We start from the raw sequence: 10,582 nt of genomic DNA on the forward strand, positions 1-10,582 counted from the left end.
TAATAAACTATTTTGCTAGTCTTTAAAGTGCTACTTGACTGCTTTTTGTTTTGATTTTGAGTACTGCGTGCAGATTTGGTCTCCTCTCCTCAGAAAAGATATGTTGGCATTAGAAAAGGTTCAGAAAAGGGCAACTAAAATGACTAAGGGTTTGAACTGGTCCCCCATGTGAGGACAGGCTAGAGGGACTGGGACTTTTCAGTCTAGAAAAGAGGAGACTGAGGGGCGATATGATAGAGGTATATAAAATCATGAATGGTGTGGAGAAAGTGAATACAAAAAAGTTTTTATGTGTTCTCATGATATAAGAACTAGAGGACACCAAATGAAATTAATGGGTAGCAGGTTCAAAACTAATAAAAGAAAGTTTTCCTTCACACAGCGTACAGTCAACCTGTGGAAGTCCTTGCCAGAGGACGCTGTGAAGGCCAGGAATCTAACAGAGTTTAAAAAAGAGCTCGATAAATATTTGGAGGTCAGGTCCATAGATGGCTATTAGCAAGGGGTAAGGTATGGTGCCCCTTGCCTTTTGTCGAAGGCGGGAGATGGATGGCAGGAGACAAATCGCTTGACCATTGTCTTCGGTTCACCTCCTCTGGGGCACCTGGCATTGGCTACTGTCATCAGACAGGATAGTGGGCTAGATGGACATTTGGTCTGACCCAGAATGGCCATTCTTATGTTCTTATGACCACTTGCTGAGGGAGGGATGAGGTGGACTCACCTTGATGCCAGGGATCCTGCCAGTTCCCCTCCCCCATCACCCTTCCCCTCTTTCGTCGGGAGCAACACCCAGCAATCTCTCGCACCGCTGGCTGGGCTTTGTGGGGGTGGGATGGGGGAACCCTCTTGAGATGGGGGATCTGACATCATCCCACTCACTCTCCAGGGGCACCCATAACATCTTCGAACCCCAACGCTCAACTTCCCCATGCTGAACTGGTTCCCGTGGATTGGTAGCTGTTCCACATCGCAAGCTTCCGGAGGGGGATGGTGTCCTGCTTCTGGAGGGCAGTGACAAGCCTCAGGTGCATCTCCCATCACTGCAAGGCAGGGCTGAGCCACTCACGGAGCTCGAAGAAGGTGGCTTTCATTGTCTGGGAGATTTGAAGCCATTATTGGTCTCCCCGGAGCTTCTAGACAATGTGGTCCCACCAGTCTGCACTGGTGTCCAGCCACCAGATGCAGCAGTACACAGGGACCAGTCACTGGCAGGTGGTAATGACTTGGTGTATCAGCTTCGGCAGCTGCTCAAGTAGGGTCTGCCACACGGGCACAGGGTGGGGTTGCTGCAGGTGTGGGAGTCGGCCTGGACCAAGGGCAGGAGCAGCAGGTGGTGGAATGCGGCCAGGGCTAGACAGAACGTGTGGTGACAATGCTTTGGTGTCCCTCGGAGAGGTGGGCAAGCGAGTTTGGAAACCTGAGAACCTGCTGACCTGGGGGTCCTTTAAGCACAAGCCTCAGATCACCTCTGATGAGCCTCAGATTGTCTCAGCTGCTGCCCTCATACCCAGCCCAAACCGCTTCTTGGTGGCCTTGAATACGAGTTAGTGTCCAAACGGTGGGGACACTTCAGTTTGAAAGAGCACAACGCTAATTTGGAAGAGTGGTTTGGCGTGGACGTGTTATTCTGAAATCTCTATTTGTAGATTAGGCCTGCAGTGGAGCTGTAGCCAATGATCTAATGCATTAAAAGGGCGATTTCCCCGCCTTCGGTATTTGCAGGCATGGTGCCGATCCCACTTCGCTTCATTTACATCTTACCCTGGTCCTGGTCAACTGCCCCCTTCCCTTTTACACCTCCTCCGTCTGCCCCCTCTCTCCCCAACCCAGTAATCCTGAATAAGACCTGGGGAAGTTCAGGTCCCGCCCTTTGTGACAAGGCATCGGCTGTGGTGTTGTTGTTCCCCTAGACATGGATCACCTCCATGTCATAGTCCTGCAGGAGCAGACTCCACTGCAGGAGCTTGGCGTTGGCCCCTTTCATGTGATGCAGCCAGGTCAGGGGTGAGTGATCAGTGCACATGGTGAAAAGCTGTCCAGACAGGTACAGCTGCAGCTTCCCCAGAGCCCACCCCATGGCCAGACATTCCTTCTCTATAGCTGCGTAGTTCTGCTACCGGGGCAGCAGCTTCTTGCTCAGGTACACGATGGGATGTTTCTCCCCCTTGTCATTCACCTGCATTAGCACAGCACCCAGCCCCATGTCTGAGGCATCGGTGAACACCAGGAAGGGTTTGTTGAAGTCTGGATTTGCCAGCACTGGGGCCTTGACCAGAACCTCCTTCAGCGCACAGAGGGCCTCTTGGCACTGCTTAGTCCAGACCACCTTCTCAGGCTTTCCCTTCTTACACAGCTATGTGATGGGGGCAGAAATGGAGCTAAAGTGGGGCACAAACCTCCGGTAGTACCCCGCCATCCCAATGAAGGCCTGGAACTGCTTCTTAGTCTGGGGTGTTGGCCAGTCTCTGACAGCCTCCACTTTAGCTGGCTCCGGCTTCAAGCAGCTGCTGCCCACCTTGTGACCCACGGAGGTCACCTCAGCCATCCCCACCTTGCACTTCCCTGCCTTGGTAGTCACCCCGGCCTTCTGAAGTCGGTCCAGCACCTGCTTGACCTGGGACACATGGTCCTCCCACGTCTTGCTGAAGATGCAAATGTCATCCATATAAGCCAAGGCAAAGCTCTCCACCCCTTTCAGTAGCTGGTCCACCAGAGACTGGAAGATCGCAGGTGCCCCCTTGAGGTCGAAGGGCAGGACCAGGAACTCGTAGAGCCCCACAGGAGTGATGAAAGCCGACTTGAGACAGGCGTCTTCATCCAATAGCACTTGCCAGTACCCCTTGGTGAGGTCTATGGTGGTGAGGTAATGGGCTCCCCCCAGCTCGTCCAAGAGGTCGTCAGGCCTGGGCATGGGTTAGGCATCCAATAGGGTGATGGCATTAAGCTTGCGATAGTCCACACAAAACCGGACAGACCCATCTTTTTAGGGACTAACACCACGGGAGAGGCCCAGGGGCTGGAGGAGGGTTGGATCACCCCCAGAGCCAGCATGTCTTCAACCTCCCGCTCTATGTCCTGAGCCGTCTTCCCTGTGGCTCTGAACGGCACACACTTGATAGGGGCATGGGTGCCTGTCTCTATTCGGTGGACAGCTAGGTCAGTGCGTCTGGGTTTGTCAGACAACAGCTGTTGGTGTGAATGCAGCACCTCCTTGATCTCCGTCTGCTGGGCAGGGGTCAGCTCGTCTGAGAGGGGAATAGACTCCAGCAAGGAGCCGGCTCCAGTCCCTGTGAGCAAATCCACCAAGGGATCATCCCCCTGCCCCTCCTAGTGCCTGCACACGGCCAGCACCAAGTTCTGTCTGTCCCAGTAAGGTTTCATCATGTTCACATGATAGACCGGGTGGCTGTGGGCCTGGTTCGGCAGTTCCACCGCATAATTCACCCCATTTATCTGTTTGACGACCTTGAAGGGCCCATCCCAGGCCGCTTGCAGCTTGTTCCGCCGCACAGGTATAAGGACCATCACTTGGTCCCCGGTGGCATAGGCTCAGGCCCGGGCGTTACGGTCATACCAGAAATTTTGCTTCCTTTGCACCATGGAGAGGTTCTCCCTGGCCAGGCCCATGAGCTCGGTGAGTTTTTCCCGGAAGGTCAGTACATACTGTACCCCTGACTCCCCTTCAGGAGAGGCCGTCCCCTCCCACTCTTCTCTGAGCAAGTCCAAGGGTCCCCGTACCTTCCTTCCATACAGTAGCTCAATCAGGGAGAACCCCATGGATTCCTGGGGCACCTCCCTGTATGCAAACAGCAGGTGGGATAAGTAATTGTCCCAGTCGTTGGGGTGCTGATTCATGAAGGTTCTCAGCATCTGCTTCAGAGTCCCATTGAACCTCTCCACCAGCCCATTGGTCTGCGGGTGGTAGGCTGTGGCCCAGGTGTGCTGGACCCCACACTTGTCCCACAAGCTTTGCAGCAGGGCCGACATGAAGTTGGACCCCTGATCCGTGAGAACCTCCTTGGGGAACCCTACTCTGCTGAAAATGGACAGCAGTGCATCTGCCACGGTGTCAGCGTCGAGAGAGGTCAAGGCCACTGCTTCTGGGTATCGCATGGCAAAATCTACCACCACCAAAATATATTTCTTCCCCAAATGCGTTGCCTTGCTGAAGGGGCCCACTATGTCCATAGCCACTTTCTGTAAAGGCTCCTCTATGATGGGCAGTGGCCTCAGGGCAGCTTTCCCCTTGTCTCGGGTGTTCCCCACCCTCTGGCAGGGATCGCAGGACAGGCAATATTGATGGACAGCTGCAAAGATCCCTGGCCAAAAAAAGTTCTGTAACAACCTTCCCCTGGTGCGGTGGATCCCCTGGTGTCCTGCGAGCGGGACATCATGGGCTGGGTACAGCAGCCTGCGCCGGTACTTTTGGGGAACCACCAGTTGCCTCTGGACCTTCCATGGCTCTGCTTTGCATCTGGGAGCCCATTCCCGGTACAGGAATCCCTTTTCCCACAGGAATCTCTCCCTGCAGCCGTCCCCCAGCTGTGGAGCTGGGCTGAGACTGGCCAGTTCCCTCAGCTTCCGCAAGGAGGGGTCTTTCTGCTGCTCTGCCTGGAACTCTTCGGCCGCTTCCCCTTCCCTGCCTGGCTCCAGCACCACTGGCCTGTGAGATCTGGTTTTTGGGGGCCCCCTTTCTCTCAAGGTTGGCCCCTGTGGCTCCTGTGACTTTGGCTGGGCATCTATCCCCGAACCCGGGGAGAGCACCCCTCGTTTTCTTTGCCTATGGGTCAAGAGCAGGACACGAGGGCGTTCACCTTGCCAGTTCTTCAGAGTACATCCGCAGGCAAATGGCTGTGCAGGCCCACCTCCTTGGGGCCTTCCTTATCCCCCCATTTCACGTGCACCCTCGCCATGGGCACCTTGAAAGGGGTCCCGTCAATTCCTGTTACAGTCAGGTGGGAACTGGGCATCATCCAGCCTGATGCCACCACCCCGGGTCGGGCCAGTGTCACGTCAGCGCCTGTGTCCCAGAACCCTGTGACCTTTCTCCCGTCTACCTCGAGGGGTGTGAGACACTCGCTCTGCGGAGGCAGTGCTGCCCCCCACTCTATAAACTGATCTCTGAGCATTTGGTCCCCCTGAGGAGCTGGTCTGTGGTACGGACTCGGCCCAATCCGAGTGCCCACTGTCAGTGCCACCCGCCTTGGCTGCCAGCCCCTCTGGCTTCTGGGACTCCACCCAGTTGACTCCATGACCCCCCAGCCTGCTCAACCTGTCTGGGAGCTTGGGGCACTGGGCTGATCTGTTCCCCTTCCACCCACAGAGATAACAGACTGGGTCTTGCTGTGTCCCTCGGGCCGGCTGCTCTGTCCAGGCTCTGGCTGGCCCTCTGGGTGGTGGGCAGCCAGCCCCTCTTTCCTGGGCTCACCCAAGCGGTGATCCCTTCTGTCATACAGCCAGGAACTGGTCTCTCTGAGACTCCCTCTCTCTCCGGGACTCCCTCTCTCTCCGGGACCCACTTTCCAACATGGCCCGGCTGTTTGTGAAGTCATCTGCCAGCTTCCCTGCACTGTGTGGATCCCCGGGCATCCGGTTCATGAGCCACACCCTCAGGTAAGGTGAGCACATCTCGTAGAATCGCTCCAGGACCGCCAGCTCGATCAGGTCCTCTACGGACTGGACTCCCATCCCAAACACCCACTTCCGGTAGTATTGCCTCAGGCGGGAGGTCGTATCTACATAGGTTTCCTCTGGCCTCTTCTGCGCCTCCTGGAACTTCTTCTTGTACATCTCCAGAGTCAGCCCGAACTTATGCAGCAGGGCCTGTTTCACCCATTTATAGTCCCCAGGCTGCAGCCCCTCCAGCTGGCTGAGCACCGCTGCAGCCTTCTGGCCCAGCAAGGGGGTGAGGTGCCGGAGCCATTCGGCTGGGGGAACCTCGTGCAACTCACAGGCTCGCTCAAAGGCGGTAAGGAACTCATCCATGTCCCCTGGGTCCTGACACTGGGCCAGCACAAGCGTCTCCAAGTGACTGGCCACCCCAAGCCACCTGGCCCTCTCCCTGCTTACCGCAGCTGGGGCCTCTTGGCATCTCGACTCCGCCATGGCCTGCTCGTGCTCCCACTCTCACTCCCTCTCCTCCCGCTGTCTCTCTTGTAGCTGGCGCTCGTGCTCACGCTGTCTTTCCTGTTCCTGGCACTCACGCTCTCTTTCCCTCTCCTGTTGCTCACGTTCTCTCTCTCGTTCCTGGGCTTCCAGTTCCTTTAATCTCACCTCGAGCTCCAGCCATCGCAGCTCTGCCTCAGGGGACTCTGACCGCGATGGGCCACCACTAGCTGAGCGTGACCTGGTGGGTACCGTGTCTGTCTGATGGTGTGGAGCCCCCGCTCCTGTATGAGAAACCAAAACTCTTCCAGGAGGTGACCAGCCACTTGCTGCTGGGACAGGCTGTGGCCCCCCGGATCAGTCATTCACTTCCAGCTGGGCAATCAGCTGTGCCTTAGTCGCCTTCCCCTCTCAGGGTCCTCTCAGGCCCCTCTCTCTGCACAGCCCCACTAGCTCTGCCTTCAGGATTCAAATATAATCCATCTCTCCACTGTCTCCCGGTGTATCCACTCACCAGCAGCAGCTGCAGGAATCTCTCTGTTCCACCTCCGGCCCCTCCAGCTCTTGTGAGGCTCCTTCCCTCTCCTGCGCTCAGTCAGCCACCGCTGGGAGCTCATCCGTGGGTGCAGTGCATCCCACTTCTGACACCAGTGTGATGGGGTTCAGGGGTCCCCATGCACTGCCCCCGTCTGCAGGAAGGAGTGACTCTCACTCAGCAGGTACAACAAGAGGTTTATTAGGCGACAGAGGCCCAGATTCTCACAGAAGAGTCAGTGCAGCAGTCAGAGACAGTCATACCAACCTGTCCACCTCTTCCCCCTCCTCAGGCTGGCTCCTTCCAGCTCCCTCTCCCCACTTCCAACTGCTGCCTCTCATTCAAACCCTGCTCGGCTCCTCCCTCCTCTTTTTCAGGGAAGAGGTGTTACATGCCAGCCTAGGTTACAGCCCCAGGGTCATCCTTAGCCGCTGGGAGCTGCTCTGCTTGTCTCACACATATCCAGCCTGAGTCTCACACGTGCACTCCCCGCACTCCATCACAGAGGTCTAGGTGCCACTCCATGGGACGGTGAACCATGCTTCTAGAGGTGTGGGTTACACTGGGACTAGGTGATGGGGAATAGATCTCTTGATGATTACCTGTTCCGTTCATTGCCAATGGGGCACCTGGCATTGGCCACTGTTGGTAGACAGGCTACTGGGCTAGGTGGACCTTTGGGCTAACCCAGCCCGGCCGTTCTTCTGCTCTAAATCTCAGAACTCTTCAGTGCTCATTTTTAGGCATGTTTTGCTACAGCACACCTGTGATAGGTGACCTCCAGGGCACTAACTGGGACTGAGGCTCCAGTGAGCCCTCTGACCCACCTGTATGGGCTCCCTTCTGATCCCACACTTCCGCCCTCACTCACTCAGGCAGGTACACGCACAGCTGAAGTTACTTGCAGGGTGTCCAACCACTGCAGCAACCAACCTTACAGAAACGACAGTCAAGACCACCACGAGCTGCACAGACTAGGCTCCCAAAGCTGTGGGTCCCTGTGGGTCCAGGGCAAAACGCTGACCCATAGTGATGTTTCTGCATGATTCCCCTCTCCCTCAGCGTGGGGAGGAATACGTACACTTATCATAGAATACCAGGACTGGAAGGGACATTGAGAGGTCATCGAGTCCAGCCCCTTTGTGCTACAGCGGCTGAGACTGTCCCCCAGAGATGCTACTTAAAGGCACTCTGGTTTAGAGTCAACTACACAGAGCTTTACTAGCTAGAAATGGGGTCACCATATTTGACCTTTCCAAAAAGAGGACACCCCTGAGAGGGAGCAAATCCGTATCTATATCTGCCAACCCACGTTGCATTAATGTGCTATAATATCTATAGTATGTTAATTCCAGGGTGCCCTTGGGAAGCTTTGAAATGTCACAAGTGGGGTACAGCATGATTGGCTCCTGGGTCTTGGTATCATCCATCTCATTAAAAAGGTTGAAATCTGTTACTGTTTTATGTCTGTGTATTGACAGTTACATACCGTTGAATAATGGTTATTACATTCTATAGACATTTTTGTACATGTGCAGAAGGGGCTGGATTTCACAGGAGCATAGCCAACTGTCCAGTGGTTTGGATTCCATTAGACAGGTGGAGGGGTGCTAACTGCCAGCATGAAAAGTGGGTCCTGACATAAAACCTTTGTTTACCTCTGCATTAGTACAATGTGAGCGGGTAGACACTGATATAGATACAGTCCCTCTCAGGTGTGTCCTCTTTTTGGAAAGGTCAAATATGGTAACTCTAAATTACTGAGGAATGAGTTTAAAAGCTATTCCGACACAGCAGTGTTAGTTCAGAATAAGCTGTTTTGGAAGAGATTTTCCAGGATAGCTTATTTCAAAATAGCGTGTTGTAGGGTGCGAGAAGACTTTGTAACAGGCGAGAGTGCAGTCCGACCCCTCTGTGAATCCTCAGGAGAATTCCAAATAGGCCAGTCTGTGCAAGGTGAAAAGCTGCAAAACAACAGCTGCAAAACAAAGTACGACTGCCAAAACTTCAAGGCTAGGCTGGCAGTAGGCCACAAGAGATAGTACGAGTAATGCATAGGTAATTTTAAGCAATCTTATGTAAATGAGTTTAAGCTTTATTAGTTAGTGTTAGGAGGCCTGTTACAGAGCCTCTCCCCCGAGCGAAGCTCCAACACGTCGGGTTTTCCCCCACTGGTGACTGCGGCATTTCCGGGGCTCCCGTCACGGGTGTCACACTTTCAATAAACCGAATATAGCACTCGCCTTCTGGGTGCAGCCTCGTTTCTGGGGAACCCCAGCCTGGTTGGTTACATATGTCCACACACAAAATGCATTCACCCACAATAGAGCTTATTTCAGATTACAGCCCTTGGAAGCACTATTGCGTGTTTGAAATAGACCCTATTTCTGTCTACACAACCCCTATTCCATCCAATATCTATTTTGGAATAGGCTGTATCTCTCATCAAATGAGGCTCACGGAATTTGAAATAAGCCTTCCGCTATTTTGAAATTATTTCAAAATAGCAGTTTTGCCATGCAGACACTCGTAAATGTATTTTGAAATAGCAGCCGTTATTCTAAAATAACTTTGCTGTGTAGACGCATGCTAAGTAATTTATAAGGGAGACGAATCAGAAACCAGGAAATAAGTAAAAACACAAACTAACCTTAAAACACTCATTAGATTGACAGTGAAGGAGCAGTAACAGAAAGGTAACCGTGTTAGCCTATATTCCAACAAAACAAAACAGCAGAAATGTATCATTTAAAGACTAACAAAGCCATTTATTTGGTGATGAGCTTTCATGGGACAGAATGAATGAGCAGTTCCTCACCCTGACAGATAACACTGGGAGGTTGGTAGATTCTCAAGGCAGAACTTGGATCTGCTTTGCACCTTGGGTTTCTCTGATTTCCATACTCAGTCCACAAATTCCCTTAGCTTGAGTCCAGCATGTCCCCAAGGCCAATCTTTGATCCTGATATCTCTCCAGGATTCCTCTTATGTGGAGAGTGAAGAACAACTTGTGAGATCAGCCCGTCTTATATAACTCCAGCAATGGGTGGAAACCCTTTGTTGGAAGACCGGGTTGTGGAAAAATACAGACATCCCAAGATGGAGGCCAGGGTCACATGCTGCTCATCTGCCCATGGAAAGTCACAGCCGCCATTGCTTACAAACTCTCTGGAGAGTACCCAGGAAGGTTCACCAGGTGGGAGACAAGCTTCTCCTAAGACTTATTGAGTCCCTTGCAGTATTGAGGCCTGGGAAGGAAGGTAAGGCGTTTTCAGGGGTTACTGAATTGCTGACTATGATTATCCTACTTGTATGCAATTACCGTTTTTATCTATGACCTTATAGCTACGTCTACACGTGAAGCCTACATCGAAGTAGCCTATTTCGATGTGGCGACATCAAAATAGGCTATTTTGATGAATAACGTCTACACGTCCTCCAGGGCTGGCAACGTCGATGTTCAACATCGATGTTGCGCAGCACCACATCAAAATAGGCGCAGCGAGGGAACGTCTACACGCCAAAGTAGCACACATCAAAATAGGGGTGCCAGGCACAGCTGCAGACAGGGTCACAGGGCGGGCTAGCACTTCCGGGGCAACAGCTGGCCGCTCCCTTAAAGGACCCCTCCCAGACACACTCAGCCTGCACAGCACGTGGTCTGCAGAGCCATAGGCACGCACACCTCGGGCGACGCAGTCATGGACCCCCAGCAGCAGCAGCAGCCAGAGGTTCACCCAGCTGCCCCTGCAGGAGCAGTGCTCGCCCTGCTCCATGCCATGCAGGAGGCAGCTGAGCACCTCCTTGCCACACAGGAGGAGGAGCGGCCCACAGGGGAGGAGGACTCAAACCCCAACCCTGCAGCACCCTGACTCCCCCGCCCCCCGCCTCATACGCCACTGGCTGTGGAGCTACCCCACCAGCACCGACTGGCAGGAG

This window comes from Carettochelys insculpta, chromosome 32 (genome assembly GCF_033958435.1).
Source record: "Carettochelys insculpta isolate YL-2023 chromosome 32, ASM3395843v1, whole genome shotgun sequence".
In the NCBI taxonomy this organism is placed as follows: Eukaryota; Metazoa; Chordata; order Testudines; family Carettochelyidae; genus Carettochelys; species Carettochelys insculpta.